The 19,829-nt window shown below is 35.4% G+C and overlaps 1 protein-coding gene across 35 annotated transcripts in view; it reads right to left on the minus strand.

The window, feature by feature from the left end:
- LOC133515885 (protein tramtrack, beta isoform) overlaps nt 1-19,829 on the minus strand; it is a 526,149-nt gene that overhangs the window by 441,135 nt on the left and 65,185 nt on the right. The gene's annotated exons all lie outside the window — the stretch shown is intronic.

The raw sequence follows: 19,829 nt of genomic DNA on the forward strand, positions 1-19,829 counted from the left end.
GACCAACTCATTAAAGTCTTAGGCCCTCGACACACGCAGCGTAAGCGTAAGAAACGCGTAATCTTGTCGTAATACGCGCGTAGAACGAGAGCGCTACAAGCACGAACAAATTCAAACAACTCCGCACAGTCGCACACTAAGCGTCATCGTAGCGTAACGTATGAGATTTATGTCGTAATTACGACAGGCGTAAAAAACAAAACTTCTGACATAATCAAACAATAATGTAAGATGGTCGATACATCCGCTGAAGACATCTGACGCCAATGACGCCATAATTTCAACTAACGAGATTTCATTCACTTATAGAATAGAACGATTACGCTTACCCGACGCTTGGTGCTCAGAACTCTACGCGTCTCATACTCATCATATGTTTACGATACGCTTACGCTTACGTTCCGTGTGCTGAGGGCCTTACTCTATCTCAAAAGTATAAAATAATACGAAAAAAATACTTATAACTCAAACCATCCTCACATTATTAATTCCAGAGCTGTACATGCTGCATAGCAACATGGCCGCTATTTGCAGATGTGCTGATTTCTACTCATACCATTACTGTCTGTAGCTGTGGCACACCATGCTTTGCATTTGTAAACCATGGAAACACCTTCAACTCAGTCGAGTCCTCGTCAGGTTGAAGTCTTAATAGATGAGCCAGGTATAACTATTACATCGAGATGCTGTTCTTAGGGGTTAAGAATTTAAATTTAATTATAGTTAAATCTTGAAATACTGTCCGTTTCTCACGACATATTTAGGAGGCGGGTGCGTATGTTCAGTATGTATGCGCAGAACGACGTCGCCGTTGCGTCTTAGACGAGCCTTACAGCCGCGCATCTTGGACGAGCAGCACCAGTGCGGAGTCTCGTTGATCTGTGAGTACGTGTAGCCTTCTAGCATCAGCAGATACTTGTTCCCGCTTCGCGTCGGAATCATTATCACTTCGTCTGTAAAACGTACATGGACTGGTTACATTTCCTTCTTATTTGTTTGCTGTCAGCAGGTTTTTCCTCTTCGTCCCTCTCTTTGGGAAGTATACCGTACGTGATCGTCCATACAAAAAGAGAAAACGTTTTTCTAAATATTTTCCATTCTCCATGATTTTTAGTATATTATTGATACAATGAAAAACTAGGTTTATAGGCTTTCCTTTTTTTTATTTAACCTATAAACCTAGAATATATTATGCTGAAGCGATCGACATCAAAATCATAGTGATTTGTTAAGATTTAGTTAATGGAAACCGTTTTCTCACGAAATGAAATTTCATATAAAAATTACCGTTATTTTGTTAGATTCAAAAAGCTATTCTTCCCTCTTAACAAGGCATTTATTTAGGACGTTTTAGGTATAGACTTTTAATATAGCAGGCTATCGCAAGAGAGTACCCTTGATCGTGAGCTATTGATTACTATGAACAACAAGTCTCTGTATATAATTAGATTTTTATGCAAATTTTCAAAATTGAACAAATTTTCAGTAGTTCACGAATAAACTGAGAGCACCCAACCATTTGAAATTCATGAAAGAAAAGCTTATAATAGACACGATTTCATTTTTTATTAGAAAAACCTACAACTATACAACAACACCGTGACCTGTAATATTTTAACAATCGACGAATCTCTTTGCACCTAGCATATACACTCGAAGAATTTTGGACACATTACTTATTCAAGTTCTAAGGACGTCCTTGCAAAATCATTTCTGGATGCCTCCGACGAAATTCTCGAAACCAATCATACCCTGCTATCTTCTTGTCTTTGTTAAATGTATGTTTGATGCTATGTATTTCAGCGAATTCGTAAGCCAATTCTCTTAGCCTTCTGGAAGTCAGATTGTCACAAGTTTTGGCCTTGACGTAAGTACAAAAATCTTCTTCCATGTCAGAAGAGAACGTCATAGATTTACCTAGAGACGTTGCATGCCGGCCACTCTTAAGGCGTTTGCGAAGACCCCCTTCACTAATTTTGAATGAACGGGCAACTCTTCTAATGGACTCTCCATTGAAAATTCTTTCACGGGCCTCGTCGAGTATGTTTTCGGTGCATAAGACGTGTTTAGTGCGAGTGGTGACACCTAGATATTAAAGTGACAAATTAACCCTAAAAATAAAACTAGTTAATAATATCTTACTACATTGAGTCGATACAATGCTCTACGATGCGACGCGATATCGTCGAAATAAACAAATAATTAAATTCATATCAAAATAATCTTTTTATTCAATAATTTGAAGTAAATGAGATGTCTGTCTTGTAGCTCGACATCTGGAATACGAATGTGGATAGGTATACGTATAATCGGACAGTAAATAACTAAAAGGGACAGACTTAACTTCATAGCATTGGCATATAATTTTATTGAGTGTACATATGTGATATCATTACTTAGTCACGTTGCCCGAATGTCTAGTAATCTCTGGATGTCTTCGGAGGAATCCACGAGCCCATGTTACCCCTGCCATCTTGTTTTGTTTATTAAATGTATGTTTTATGTTATGTGTAACAGCAAATTCGTAAGCTAATTCTCGTAATCTTATCGAAGTTAGGCCGTCTTGTCCAGTCATATCCTTAACGTAAAAACAAAAGACTTTTTCCATGTCAAGATTAAATGTCATAGGTTTACCGGCGCACATTGCTGGCTTTCCTTTCTTTAGACGATTACGAAGTCCCGCTTCACTAAGTTTAAAAGAACGAGCAACTTTTCTTATGGACTCTCCATTGAATATTCTTGTGCGAGCTTCAGCGAAGATATTTTCCGTCCATAGCCGACGTTTAGTTCCAGGCGTGACATCTAGGATAGCAAAAGTGAAGATATATATCACTGGCAGCCAGCGGGCACCCGTACTATTCAGTGTGGAAAAAAATAATGGGCCCTGGAGGAAAAGTGCCTTAAAACCTTAAGTTAGTTCATTTTACACAAACATTATTTTATGTTTATTGCAAATATTAGATATAGGTACCTAACCTAAAAAAATCTTATTAGAGAAAGCTTGTCTTAAAACACAAGCACAAGTAATTAAGATGGATACCGGTCCATCAGGATGGTTAGATCTTGAAATAATTCCCGTTCTTGAAAATATACTTGGGCGGCGGGTGTATGTGCTCGGTGTAGACGCGGCGCACGCGCAGGTTCCCCAAGTACTGCACACGCGCCTTACAGCCCATTGCCTTCGACGAGCATAAGTAATTCCTCGTGTGGTGCACCTGGGAGTATGTGTACCCGTCCACCATGAGAAGAAACTTTTTACCGGACTTCGTAGGTAGGAGAATAACATCTGAAAGTATTTTTAAAGCAGCAGTGCTATCATAATATGGATTGAAGTATAAAGAAGAGTTCGGGAAATAATAATACTTTCTACTAACACTACATTTTTCTTAAGTAGATACTTAAGAAAATAATGTTGTCACTCACGGTGATTGTAATAAATATATATGGGTATAATACCTGAAATAAATAGTTCAATTCAATGAATACAACTTTGGCATAGTTTATACTCATAAGTAATTGATTGCCTTAAGCAAGTACACAAACGAACGAATAGATCACCTACACAAACACAACTCACACATTGAAAATTAGAGCAACAATATATAAAGACAAAATAAATTAAGGGAAAATAAAATCATAACTTGATAATTTATGCTCCAATCAGGCTCGGTCGGTAATGTCGGTTTTGGTTTATGGAGTATCTCTCTTAGCTAGCTAGTATAACTCTTAAGAGGCTGTCAACACCCAATGTCCTTGAAATTGATGTTACTTAAACAGTTTTTTAAGAAAGACGATTTGTTTTAGTCAAGTAAGAAAAATATATGTTCATATTAATTATATTTCAAAGACCGTGGTTGTACTCGATACATGATTGAACGAAATCGGCTCGATAGAAAATAATTGCAAAGATTGGTCTTAAAATCACAATTAAACGGTTCTATGTCTTTATTGTTTTGACTTATGGGTCTGCAATTAAAATCACAATTTCAAAACATTTATATCTAAACCGCTATTGAGTAAAATATTACACTAATAATCCACTTTTTTTTATTTAAATATTTTTCTTATTATTCCCTTGCCCAGGCCCAGTAACATGCGACAGTGCTATCTCATTTACTCCGATACAAATAGACAGTGTGCGCGCTTTAGTTATTGACAGCCTCTTAACTACAATAGTTCAGGGGTGTTACCAGGCGAGCAACTGCTATGGTAACTGCAATCGTCAATAGCGAGTGACTGGTATCAATAATGTTATATTTTAATATAGTTGCCATTCTTGTAAACATATCCCGGGCGCGGATGGGAGTGCGTGGTGTCCTGCCGCTCGACCTGACCATTAGCAAGACGGTACACGGTGGCGCGACATCCCTGCGACTTTTTTGACGAACAGTAGTACTGCAGCCCGCGCGATGTCTTGTTCATCAACGAGTACGTGTAGCCATCTAGCATGAGCAGATCTTGCTTGCCTTTGCGGGATGGGATCATTATCACTTCTGTAAATGTTGTACTACATTAAAATCTTAGGTTATAAGATAAGTAGTTTTAAAGCTTTGTTTGTAATGTCCGTTTGACCTCAAAATAATATTGTACCTATTAAATGTTTTTGGAATAACAACTCCACGAAAGTTGGGGTATGACAAGGAGTTCAGTTTCATGTGGGTACAATTTCATGCATTTTTTCAAAATTTTGGTTGTTAGTTCTTTTCAATGTATTACTGAATATCATTGTTTATTTTTAACTGTGAGTACCTACTGGATTTTGTGGGTTCCTCCGTAGCCAAAATGGCAAAAACGGAACCCTTATAGTTTCGTCATATCCGTCCGTCTGTCCATGTCTTGTTCGGAAACTATGAGACATATTTTAATAAAATTAGCGGCGGAAAGCGCCGAAATTTTGAAACGTAATAAATATAAGAGCCTCGGTAGAGAGTACCATTTTGTACCATTTGACGTTGAAATTCTAGGTCCATGGGGTCCCAGCGCGCACAAGCTTTTTGGAGAAATCGCGAAACGTCTGGTTGACGTAACTGGTGATCGAAGAGCTGGCGGCTTCCTCGCACAACGTATTGTGATACAACGAGGAAGTGCCGCCAGCATCCTTGGTACAATGCCTCAAAGGGCCTATTTTAGATATAAGCTAGTTATAGTAATCATCTGTATATATCCATTATGTAAATTGTTATTGTAAATAAATATTAAAATTGTAATAAAATTTAGAAAACAGGTGTTATTTGTGAGCCGCTACGCTCCTACGTGAGGTGGAGGGGGGCACTCCATACATGTAACTAAAAAAAGTTCACTTCAACTGGAGGTCCTACAATTATCTGTAAATATAATTTCCTTTATCTTTATAATCATATAATCAACGCCAGATAATTTAAATTAGTAAACTTTTTGTATAAAAAGTATAATTTCTAACTAAGCTGTCGATAAGGGGGATTATAACCCACTGAAAAAAATCAGACGAATATTTACAACGATATAGATATAATAAAACAAATAAGTAAAAAATAAACATTATATTATAAAAACATCATAAAATGTATAATAAATGTTTACAGTAATACATAGTTTTAACAAATGATCTACCAAACCTAAACCATTGACTATTTATATACGTGTTTGGTAAAAACGAAAAACAGCATCATTAAATGATATCTTGTTTATAGAATAAACTGTCATCAGTAAACCATATTAAATATGTCACAATATGACCAAAACTTAAAGATTGTGTTCAAGCATTCTGACCTTGCCCTGTTTACAACGATCAATGCCGGTGATCATTCAGTCTAAGATACCTCGTCATAAAGGACCCCGCAGCAAACATAGGCAAAAATGGGGTTTCAGTCAAATCTTACGAAATTTTAGTATGATGTAGATTTAAGTACCTTGTTTTTTTTTTTATAAGGGCACAAATCTCTCAGACGTATACTTTCAGAAATAATCAACTTAGTTGTTCCATACAAAATATATCTTACATACTTGGGTACCAATTTTTCGTAAATCCTCCTCTTTGCTCTGTTATTCACGTCGTTCGTAACATAGGTAACTGTTAATATGCGATGTCAACGAGACAGAAACATCATTATGATCATATTTAATCTCCGATAATTACGTTACTATACGTACATGAATTAAAATAAGCAAAGTAGGTACAAATAAGAAAATAGGTCGAAATAAGAATCCCGGTAAGGGCATTTATTTGTGTGATGAGCACAAATATTTGTTCCTAAGTCATGGGTATTTTCTATGTTTTTATATATTATATATATCGTTGTTTGAGTACCCACAACATAAGCCTTCTTGAGCTTACTGGACTGCGTAGGAAAGTCCAGTACTTCTTTATTAAAATAAGAACAACAGATGACTGCAGCAAAGAAATCCTTGTTTTGTCTGTAATAAGCTGTCAGTATGTGTCATTACTGTCAATTCAATGTATCGATTTTAGGAAACACCTCTAGAAAAATATAACTTGATTATTTCTGAAAGTAGGTATACTTCTGAGGAATACTTAAATCTACATCATCAAATTGTAATTGAATCAAAACTTTTGGTAGCATCAAGCCATTACCTGGAGATACTAGTCACAAAAAGTTCTATTACCTTCTAATATAATTATACTGTGTTAACTACTAGTCTACCTTCCAACACAAAATAAACATAGCTATACTTTAAGCCTTTATAAACTTAATTATATTTCACATTGTTAAAATTAAATATGTAACAAACTACCTAAAAAAAAAATTAAATGTATATTGCTATTATAAGTTAAGAAGTAAATATACCTAAATGTCATCTGAGTGTTAGCATGTAAGGTTTATCTGTTAGTGCTAATATTAAATAAATAATATAATATAAATAAATAAATATAATATTTTGTGAGATTTTACTGAAACCACTTTCCCTTTGTTTGCTGCTGCCTTTATATCATACACTCAAGGTCAATGAAAACAAGTCGTTTGAAATGGAGGAATGTAAATTAAACCATTGTCATTGCTCTTGAATGTAACTTTCCTGTATCTAACTAGCCTGTGTTCGATATCTAAGCGCTGTATGAGTAAAGCGGAATACGGCTATGGCCTTATCACACAACAGCTGTGGTTATCTAAAGCCAAACATGACGATGACAACATTATCATTATTAACATCGACAACTCAAATATAGTTAAAATTTCATATCGTTGTATATGTTGCAGCATCCCTAACATCATGCAATTTAAAACATTTATAAAAAATAAGTTATTGTCCTACAATATCCAACATGATTTTATCACACATAATCCATCTGTCCCTGTGCCTAAATAAATTTATTGTTTTACCTACTGGAGTCATTATCATACATTACTTAAGTTATATAACATACCATACCAACAATCCTTACCTACATTGAAAGCACCGAAAATGAAAGGAATACATCCTTCATTTACTTATGTCATTGTCAGCCTTAAGATGATAGTTCAGACTTAAATACGTAACAGCAGCGTACGCAACAGACACAGTAAAACTGTGTCAAATCTGTTGCTCTTTACGTGCGCACTAAAAAAGTCCATTGACCGACAAAATTTCAGACTTAAGAGGATACAGGAGCTGAGATTTAAATATTCTAGACGAATATATCCGTCTCGCTAACAGAAGCGGCTCCTAAAACTAGTGCGACAAGGACAACACCAGGTTAGGAGAAAAATCCTGCGTAAAAATCTCAAAAAACGATGTTCCGTACTCGACTGTTTCCTCCTCCAACACTCAACCAAATGTAACGAAATTTTGAGATCTTAATGGTAATGAAATTATCTATGTTGGACTGTTTTGAATTTTAGGCTAAGTGATGTCAGTTTTGAATACCATGCTTCTCTTTGCGGCCTAGTAAATTAGGCCGTTTTTGCGAAAATTTGAAGTGCACAAAAACAAAAATTACAAAAAAGGAATACAGTCCGACACAGATATTAAGAATAATAATCTGTATTGAAATATCATTGCTCTAGTTTCAAAAACCACGGAGGAGTCAAGTACGTTTGTATGGAGAAATGACCACTTCCGTTGCCTCTTAATAAATATTACTGGCTAATGAAAACGTTCTATAGAGTTCGCCATTGCGCGACCGGACAGCAATTTAACTTCTTGACTTATTTTTGATGAAGTCTATAGTTATGGAATCCGTACATCTTGACGACGCCCCCTGAATGGTGGTGATGCTGTCGATGTGCACTTTTTCAGATGACGCATCTCCTTTATATAGTGGCACAAAATCACACACCACCTCAACATTTCAGTTGCGCCCACAATTTAAAACCAGTACTCATGTTATATTTACAAAAATTAAGCTATAGGTGTACCTTGGCTGTATATTATAAAATGGAGTAGTGGGTGTAGAAAACAATTCAGTTGTGCTGTTGCACGTAAATTTGCACCGGTGTGGCGAACCTGCGCTCTTTGTAAACGCTCATAGTGTGGGGTCTGTGTAGTCTGTGTGCAGAATTCGCCCTTTGTTAGCTATGATTATGGAACCCGTACATCTTGACGACGCGCCCCTCGATGGTGGTAATGCTGGCGATGCACTGCAGGCGCCGCTTGCGCCCGCAGACCCAGCGCGTGCGCGGCCCCCGGGACTTCTCCTTGATAAAGTTGTTGCCGCCGATCCGGATCATGGGGTTGCCTCGGCATGATAGCACAAAACGGAAATCTGGAATTAATGTTAAGTCAAAGATATAGGCCAATTCGAACATAAATTTTGATGTAATTTTATAATAATTTTTACGTGTCCATTTCGCTCGTAATTCGTACATCTCGTGCCAATACACGAGCGATACGCACAGGCTAATAACAACAAAATTACATCATTTAGATACTAAAATGTACGTTTTGAGTTTTTGACGACCTGTCTGACCTAGTCGGTATAGACTCTGCTTATAAAGCCGATGTATCTGGGTTCGAATCCGTCCGTTTTCAATCTTTGTGGTATCTAAGATACAGCGTAATGAGGGCATTAGAATCATTGAATCCTCGTAATGTGAAGGTTCATAGTAAAAGTACTTAAATACGTAAACAACGAGGCATAAGATCTGCATAGCCTAGTAGTCTAGGTAGACTAGTGGGTGATGGTATCGAGTAAAGGGCGAAACTTTAATAGAAAGCTATTGTTTAAATAAATGGCTTCACTAGTTTCACTACGGTAACCAGGACTTGCCAAGCCTAGCCTTGATAACCTCCTGGCATAAATAATAAAAGTAAGACGGTATTTATTTTTAACCCAATCTTTATTTTCCCGTTTATTTATTTATACTTTGAGTAAGTACTTAATTGTGTTGTCAGTAGTTTCTTACAACAGACTAGCACTTTTTTCCACATACTTAGAAGAAAATGTAAGCCTATTAAGAAAACCTTGCGCTTCGCTTGCTTTCAGGTTGTATGACGACCGAAAATGTGAACGAAGTAGAATTATAAACACCAAAAAATGTCAACATAAATCATTAAAGTATTTAAATCGAATACGATTCCATTGACTCAAATGCCTGTAAATGTATAACTTTATCATATGCAATGTATGACTTTCTGGTGATATTCGAGACTGTTCACTCCATCTATCGGCAAACTCGCGCGACACGTTACCAGCGTGGTAAGGAGGCGACATCCAGGTCATTGGCGTACTAAGACGACTTGCCGCTGGTAACTAGAGGGAGTTAGTATCGCTTGTATCGTTATCTTTACATCGTTGCCTTGAACTGGGCAGATGCTCAGAAGTATGCCCTTTAGCTAAGCCCTACCGGTTTTATATCGGTTCTTGTCTGATACTTTACAGCAGAATGATTGCTCATAAATACTATAGGTTCGATTAATTAAAGCTATAAGTAGTTCGAATATGTTATCATACCTACTTCGTAAGTATATCAAGACAATTTTATGTACTGAGTATATTAATTAATGACGTTTTTATTAAAACACGTAGTGCAATTTATAATTCAAGCAATAATTTGGATCCTTGTTATAGTCATTATTTTCAGAAAATTGTGTCACATTATATACACGTATGTGGCGTACTTTTTGCAAATGAGTGGGTAACTGGATATACTATTTGCACGTCATTAATTCAATATCAGATAAAATATGATAAAAAATGTATCTTTAATTCTTTGTAAAAGGCAAAGCGTCGCACATTTTCACTATAAACTACACTTAACTCATTTTTATTTTATTTTCTGCATTCCGCTTCTATGGAGGCTTTACCGCTTATGCCTTTATCATATAAAGTTAACACAACCAGACAGTTGTCATTAGAACTCTAGACTAACGAAGAATCATTTTCAATTGCCAGAAAAAGAATCTTTATGACTATAGTAATACGAACATCACTTTAAGATGGTCCTTTGGTAGCCTGGAATTGTCTCTTTTTTTAATTGAAGTATAAAAATGTCCATTTGGTTGGCTGTACCAACTTGATCTATGGTTATATTTTCAAGTTTAGTTATTTTTATACTGATATTGCTCATAAATCTGTGGCTTTAGTAAAAAAGCCACAACTCACGCAGCTCAGATGAAAAAGGGTTCAAGTTTAATTTATTAGACTTACATCATAAATGTACCCTTTTTCATCGGAGCTGCAAGAGACTTGTACCTATATTAGAGCCACAGCTATATTGCTTTACTTACTTATCATTATCATCATTTTTATACCGCCAACGCCAACCTGCACCTAAAAAGACATCATCACGGCTAATACATTTACAGTAAATTGCATGAGCACGTAAAATGGATGCCGCTCTAGCGAATATGGCATACATTAAATTTGTAAACATAAAATTCCCCAAGTATTATATCGATATAGGGATGAGCTTTCTGTAAGATAACGAAGCCTGCATTGTGGAGTATTATATTATAATAATATTGTGTTGCCGAAGCAATCATTTAACATTTCTCGGAGAGGTAACCTGGCTTCGCTTTTAAGTATTTCGATTTTCAACGTAACCCATGTGATAATGGGCCTCTTTTTGATTTCTGTGAAGATACTTTCAGTAGATTTCCACACTGAAACATCTGTAATATAATATAAGATTTAAATAGCTGCATTATTATAACACCAGCACACTTACGATGAGGCATTAGTCTCCCGAGCCAGGAACTCAAAAGTGGATAGGAAGGAATGGATGATATCTTGTAATGTTATAAGTTGATTTAATATTTAATCAGATATATCGAAAATAACTAACAACTAACTGGTACTAACTAAATTAACTAGAGGTCCCTATATAGGGATCAGTTCGCCTTTGTACTGATGATGAGTGTAGTTTAAGCTGTTTTGTTTTTCTTTTTCTACAATAAAGTGTTTTACTACTACTACTAATCAAATAATTTTGTAATGAACTCTGAGAAGTTATATTAAAATTTAGCAACAAAATTGCCGTGTAATTTTTGATCAAATATTATTTAAAAAATATGTAAGAAAAGAAACAGTTAAACAAGTAAAACAAAAAAAAGAAAACATAAAATCAGTTATTTTTTTATTACTTTATTATTTATAGGCCAATTAAATTAGGTTTATTTGATTAGAATGAATTCCCAGGAAGCCAAAAATCGTTTTTCATCATGATTTGAAATTTTCCGTCGGACGTACCGTTTTCGAGCTACAAAAAATAAACCGAAAAAGAGCAAAAATTTATGCACACATCCTGGAATTGCGCAAACTCGGATTATACGTATTTAGTACCAAATTAAGGTATTATAACGATTTTAAGTTGCTGGGAATTCATTTAATTTAAATGAGAGATACTAACATTATGTTAATTTCACGGTTTCACTTACGTGTTTTTTTAGTCACTTGCGCGACATGTTTCGGAGTGCCTAGGTCTCCCTTTTCAAAATTACTTTAAAGGAATTATTTCCTCAAAACGCTTTTTATGGATCTAATTAGATTGACTTATTAATTGTTCTACTTTTTTATTTATTCATATATTAAAACATTTTTTTCCACGCGTAAGACACAAAAAAGTAAGTTTTAATTCACATTTACCTTCAATTTTTTTTCCTTTTCACTTTAAAAAATTAAACCCTTTCATTGTGTCTGGATTAGCGCTGTTATAACTATTCCTAATTTCAAATCGATAGCTCAAGTTGTTATATAGATATTTAACAATGTGACTCACAGACAGACGGACGGATCTTATGTACCTATTTGGTACGGAAACCTAAAAAAGATTGCACAAAATTACTCTTTACGTTAGTTCTCTTAAGTATCGTATTTTCGATTCCGGCAACGCTTCTGTTTCTATTTGAATTCAATTCATTGTTTTGATGATTTAGTGTATTACTGGTTCACTTAAAGTTGGCCGTCGGGCCCGTCGGCGACCGATACATGAAAACGTCACAGGTAAAATTACTAGTACTGTCGACAAAAAACATTCTTAAACGCCCACTTTAATTAAGAATTTTAGTGATTGTATTAAATGTGAGCAATAAAAGTAGTTGTAAAGCTATGCTAGCCGAGTGGGAAAAACGTCAGAGGGGTGATGCCGGGAGGTATCGGCCAAATTGAAGCGAATTAGTAGTTACTTTCGGTAGGAACTTTTTGCTGGGTCTTTTGCCTTTCATAGTCAGTTTCTGTTCAGTGTCCACCTTAACCTAACCCAACCTGTTTAAGAGCCCAGTCCATGTCTAACTCTAATACCTCTTGCGCTATAGTATTATTCAAACTCGAAGGGTACGGTGACAGGACTGACAGGTGTCAACTCCATAATAATATTATGTATAACCTTATAACGACAAATCTCGCAAAACTATGTTGAGATGACAAATTCTGGAAGCTTATTTTGACCCGCTTTGCGATTTTTGAATGAGCTAAAATTTTGCCTACATATGTAAATCGGATGACAACGCAATATTATGATGACATGGAACTAATCTGATGATGGAGACAGGAGGTGGCCATGGGAACTTAGAGATAAAACAACGCAAACTAATTGTGTTTGGGGTTGTTAGGATTGTCTCGATCAGTAATAGTTGCCCGTAGAACGAAAAGTACAGTCAGCGATAAAAGCTTGAATGAAAATGAATATTTGCCAAAACGTATTCACTGTCAACTCCCTTTATATATTCAGCTGAGCTGCTAGAGTTTTCCGTCCGAATCTGCCTAACCCATTAGCCCAGTGGAAAATATTAATTGTAGAAGTAAGTATTATTATTATAAAACATCAATGTTTTAAATTCACCGGTAAAGTCTAACCCCCTTATTCATAAACGTGTACTAAAGTTACGATGCCGCTAACAATCGTTTGTCCCTTTCCGACATATTGGTATGATAGAAAGGGACAAATGATTATTAGCGGCATCGTAACTTTAGTACACTTTTATGAATAAGGGGGTAAATGAATACGTTTAAATGAAATAAATGATGCAAAAATAAATATAAAACTATAAGTCATAATAAAACGGTTTTTATTAGTGTTTTAACTGTGGTATGGTTTTTTCGTGGAAATTAATCAATCCGCATTGTACACACGTGACATAAAAAGGTAAATGGATTTTTTATTGATTTATTTTGAAATAAGGTTATCCATAAAAACATTTAAACTTTCTTTGTACATTCTATTCCATCCTCACCACTTAGATGAGCAGATTGGCAGTCCTCAGTGCAGTTTCTCGAACAGCTAAACTGTAATGCACTGTCGCCTGCGGTATTTCCGGACCGATACGACATCCAAACCTCCAAGAAAAGAGCGTTCTCCCATCTTAAATGCTGGCAACACACTTACAACCCCTTTGGTGGGCGGCGGTAATCGCTTACCATCAGGTGATCCGTCTGCTCGTTTGCCTCCTTTTTCATAAACAAAAACATATTATTGTAACTTACATTAAATGATTTAGAACACAAAGCCTCCCTTTTTGACTCCCACTGTTATTCATGAGAGCTAAAAGTTTATTTTTTGTAACACAAATCTTTGGTTATCTAATGTTATCATAATAATTACTAGTTTATATCAATAGGTAGGTACAAATTTATTTGATTCTGGGAGTAGGCCCTTTTTCAACAGTGGAAATTTTTATGCTGATATAATGTTAATAAATAAACATTAGTCAGGGGGCAACAAATAGGTATTTTAATAATTGTGCATACGTCTATCTCTTGTTTTATGCCACTTCTGTTATGAATTCTGTGTTGTCCAAAACACAACTTGGGCTGCATCAGCTACGCATTAAAACTTTTCAATTCACCCGATACATTGTTTATTCTTTATTATTAGTCAGTTTTCTACTACTGGACTGAGGCTTCGCTGTTTCTACACTCGGCTGTGTATATTTTATTACTTTGATACCTTCATCCGTAGCAACCATGACTGGCATTGTTTCATCGTACGTCCTGAAGCAGGCAACACATAAGTGAGCTCTACAGGTGACATACGTCAATCGGGGTATTTGTGCGTTTTTTTCGGGTCGCAGTGTCAGCACCTTTGGAACTTGGAAAGCTGTACTGGCATGTATGTGCTTTGCCAATTCCCGTCCAACTATAGTTGTTCTTACTTCCATTCCTGCTTTCCTCATTTATGCTTACACTTTGATTTACTTACTTGTATGTGAATATATTTCAAGCAAAGTTTCTGTGTCGCCTGTAAATAAAAAAGTATGTGGTCCATTGAATTAGTGATATAACTCAGATTCTTCATCAGAACGATTACTATAGTACAAACAATGATATCTAATACAACAGGAACAATATAACGCAATACCCTCACCTCAACCATAGAATCTTACACAGTCATCAGTAAAAAAAAACTAAGAAAGACTCTAGGTATAGACCTAGGTGGATAAGGTTAATATCTAATGTAATAGACTGGCTACAACATTGCAAAAAAAGTTGGTTGGTTGGTATTAAAATGACTTATAAGTGAAACTATAGTGCTGTGTATATTTTGAACAAATATAATAAAATATGTGGTTAGTTATTAGTGCTCACAGTAGGTATATTACGAGTCAGATGCAACTTAGATTCTTCACCAGAAAGGACACTTTAATTGTATAAGAACTATAACTATGAAATCGTAAACAACATAGCGAATTAACCTCGCCTCAACCAGAAAATCTTGGATAATCATCAGTAAAAAAAACAACTAAGTTACTACCTATTAAGATTTTCGCGAGCCTGGTCAAGTGGCCTCGAATTTTAGTATTGCTCTTATACAAAATAACCTCCTACGTACATATGTCATGTTACTTCCACGCGCCTTATCATTTTTAGAATTCAATAATAAACATAATGAATGTTATTTATACTCAGAATCTTCCGATCGTAAAAGGGGTAAATACTAATCTTTACGAGCAAATCTAGTGTGTAATTTTAAACTGAACTTTGCCTAAAAATATGAGAACTCATGAAAAAATAAACCTATTAACAGTGTATACTCCCATGATGTAATAGCAGACAATATTTAAAAATAATATAGCACATAATCAAAAGTTTTTGGCGACCACGGGATTGCGGGTTTACTCGTAACGTATGATAAAGGAAGCTATTTGTCTTTCAGTGACATAAACCTATTAGTAATAAAATTACATTCTTACTTATAATCATTCATTCGATGTAAAATAAGCGACAAACTATGACTGATAAGTTATAAACCTTAACCTTTAACAATGACATTAAACTAAGGCATATTTAAAGGGAGTATTTTTTCGATTGTTTTGAAATACATATTGTCTTTAGTCTATTTAAGGAATATAATTGAAATAATGACGATAAAATTGTGTGTCATGGAGTTACTGAATTGTATTCCGTAAATTTCTTCCCTAGACAATTTATTGCTCCACGAAATTTGTGTAAAAATTAATCACATAATATCCAACTGATTAGATAGATAATGCATATACAGTCATACCAAAGAACATACATCATACATACATTAAATGACATACACAGAAATCATTACCTTCCTTCTTTGTAAGTCAGATTGGTCTCTAATTAGCTATTGCTGCAGGTTGCTATCAAGCCCACTTGATAGACTAGTTGCCTTCGTTACGCACGAGGGTGAGGGCAGGAAATTGTCCCTTGATTTTATTATCATTTAGGAACAGATATCTCAATAAGAGATACGGTCGACCCACCTACGAGAATACCGACAGCAAATATTCAAGATTAAATTTCCAGGCAAATTAAAGTTATAGCACAGCAATAAAAATCTTAAAATTATCCTGGTGTAAACAGAGGAAACCTCGGGTGGAGGTATGCCCTATTAACAGTTTTAGAACCTCATCCAGGCCGAGGCGGCACGGCAGTAGGCTTTTGTCTAAGCTAGGAGCGCAGCCACAAGATCCTCAATTTCGGCGATTTGGCGGTCTCTGAAACTTCTCTACCACCCAAAAGGCGTATTTTTTTCTTTGTGTCTCACAACTCACGACATAAGTGTTAGTGTCTAAATTAGTTGTAATTATTTTATGTGAATGAAATTTGATTTAATTGGTGTTGATATTCATTTATTATTTTCTCGTGTTATGGATTATAATAAACACTGCAAAATCCATTATGGAATTGTTCAAAGCACCCAAGGCACAGATAGACCTCACAATGCTTGCACGCAAATCTCGTCATCCTGCGCTCTCTGTTAATTGAGCAATGCTTGCATCTCTGATACTTGTCTATCCTTTCGGGCGTGTGCCCGGCAAAATTATAAGTTGATACTCCTACTGCTTGTAATGTTTTTTGCTCCATGCCTGCAATTTTAAAAATTACCTATTGATAATATATGTAGGAGTAATATGTCAGCATGTCGGTGACCTTAGCTACTTACCTAGTTTATTCACAATCGAATTAAGCCGATTTTTCAAACTAAGTCTCGAGTATAGTCCACCGCCAATGACAATAAGATCTATTGAAAAGTCGATTTGGAACGCTTCAAAGCATATTGTGATGCACAAAAAGACCTCTCAAGTTCGGAAAGCTTATCGCACCTTTTAAACACCTTGGAGTTTGTTGTATTCCGAATAAATTTGCGTGCACTTTTAAAACATTTTGAGCTTCAGCCGGACGAAACCATCTACAGGAGTTACAGCTGTTTGAAAAATCGTTTCGTATCTGTCTGCAATTTTAAAAACAAACCAACTATAACAAGGTTAGCTGGAAGAGATCCCTTTTAGGGATACGTTCGCCTTTGTACATAACATTTTATTTGTTTTGTTTTGTCTGTTTTACGTTTATGCGCAATAAAGTGACATACATACATACTATGACACTAGAACAATGTTTCGGCAGCCTCAAAACGATCGATATTATAATTCCATGACGTGTAATTTTTTTTAACAGTTCTGGTATTATTGATAGTTTTTTCTAAAAGAATCCTTAGGTATGGAATGTTATATTCATAATCGCGACCCTCATAAGGCCTTCTACTACAACGCCGTGCGCCCGACTGGTCACGCGCTCGACTCGTATCTACCCGCCCTGAGTGTAACTTGATTTTGGTGCCAAAATACTTATTTGATAAAAACCTTTGGAAGCATGTGCGGCACAAATAGATCAAACAATTATGGCGAGTGTTGTGTCACAGTCATATTTTCCATCTGATACTTGTACAAAATGTAGGCAAAAATTAGCCTAAATTATCTATAGTAGCTTCTACTATACCTTGGTTTTTAGTTCGGTGGAATTCTAACAGCTGTCATAATTTAATGTTTCAGGGATAGTAAACATTTTTTTTTAGTGCACATACGAATAACTCCCGTCAATTCCAGTTTTTTTGACACAGTCCGTATAACTCCAATTTTCTGATTGTGGCCAAGTCTCCTTTGTAAACATTCACAATTATTGTTTTCTTGTTTGGAGAAAAAGCGCCACGTGGCCTTTTCTTTTTAGGACTGAGGAAATCAATTTCCTGTTCCCGCGAAGAGCCTGGTCGAGAGTCCATCTTGTTAATTAAAACAAGGCTAATGCAATAGCATACAAAACCAGGTAACAAAAACGTAACAAAAACTCAACAAACTATAACGATGAAATAACAAAAATAATACGGACTAAGGAGGGCAAACACATTCGCACGTTATAACTGGTGAAAGCCGAATAACATGAGTAAACAATTTAGCATTTTTTTTTTTTTAAATTGAGGGTAGATAGATGTAAGGAGAACACTATCACGCCTGGGTACGATAACGTGCAGGCGGCAGCAGCGGCGATGAAACTCTATCAATTATACTTTTTGCTTTTAGGAAAATGCAAAGAATGGCAATAATATTAAGTACGTGACATTGACACTTTTCATAATTAAAGAGAGGAAATCAAAAGTAAAAAGAGGTTACATATGGATATGGAGTATAGCAGGAGCTGCCACGGTATAAACAAAGTCACTTGAACATCATTTTTTGTTTAAAACGAGACGAGATAGTACAAAGTATAAAAAATATAATTTTAATCCAAAGGTTTACGATATATAAGTCATTAGAATGATACCAGTAACAATTATTTTTCACCCCAGAAAAATACCTGATATTTTATCATGTCCAAATTGTGCACTTTAAAATTAAATTACCTATCTTTGTTTTCAAGAATAAAGTATTATGATGATTGTAATTAAAAATAAGCATGTCCAAATATATTTGCAATGTTTTATTTTGATATGTAATTCTCACCACAAATTCAAGGAGTATTTTTACAAGCTTTTATTTACTTTCACCTGACCGTTGTCTGTTTGTGTTCGTAATCAAATCTTGCAAGTTAAATTTGATCCACTTCCCGGTTTCCGATTTAGCTGAAAATTTGCATACATATGTAAGTCGGGTGACAATGCAATATAATGGTACCATCGAGCTGATCTGATGATGGAGCCAAGAGGTGGACATAGGAACTCTGTGAGAAAACAACGCAACCTAATTGTGCTTAGGGTTTTTAGAATTTGCTCGATGAGTATTAGTTGCCTGTGGAAAGAAAAGTACAGTCAGCGATAAAAGCTTGTACCAAAAATGAAATTTTTGCCAAAAACTTATTTTGCCTGACATCACCAGAAGATGTCAGAATTCCACCGAACTAAAAACCAAGGTTTAGCGTAATTAGTTATGTCTCAAAAACAAATACAAATAAATATGTATACTGAAACAGTAGAACAAATCAATCTTATTTATTTCATCCTTTCAATCGACTTACTTTCAGTTCAGAGTTATCAGATAAGCTACAACTAGGTATATTACAGCAAACGTAGATTAATACAGAATAACCCTTACCTATTACCAGCACCAAGCACGCCTTCAATTTACATTACACTTTATTTCACAATAATAATTGGGAAATTCCTGCTGCAATTGGGTGCCAATTTCTGTTATTTCATGTACTTTACTCTTTTTCTGTTGATATACATCTGTTTGGATATTGGATACTTGCCTCAAAGAGTGGTTGTCAGTGTTGTCACTACATTTATTGCCAAATTGGCAATGATGATTATTGAATTGTAAGTACAAGCTTTTGATTTCACTTATTTTTGTCACACAAGTCCAAGCATCATAATCTACCCAAAAACTTGTATGTAGGTACGGTCATGTCTGAAAATATCGATACGAAAAAAGTGCCAAAAATATGTATACACGACTTTATTGTCCATATATTATGGTGGTGTATACATATTTTTGGCACATTTTCATACCGATATTTTTTAGACGTGACTGTACATTGATTGGCTAAATAATCCGTAATTTTGTTTTCTCGACACTATGCCCGGTATAACCGAACCCTTAAGGGTGATAGATCCAGATTAGCGTATTTTACACGTGTATACGGTCGTTTCAGCGATGGGAGCTTATGCGCGCGTTAAATTTCCCGACATTTAGTTTTTAAATTTTACGGGCTTACGCACGCGTTACTTTTCCCAACA

The sequence above is a fragment of the Cydia pomonella genome, chromosome 3, assembly GCF_033807575.1.
Source record: "Cydia pomonella isolate Wapato2018A chromosome 3, ilCydPomo1, whole genome shotgun sequence".
Lineage (NCBI taxonomy): Eukaryota > Metazoa > Arthropoda > Insecta > Lepidoptera > Tortricidae > Cydia > Cydia pomonella.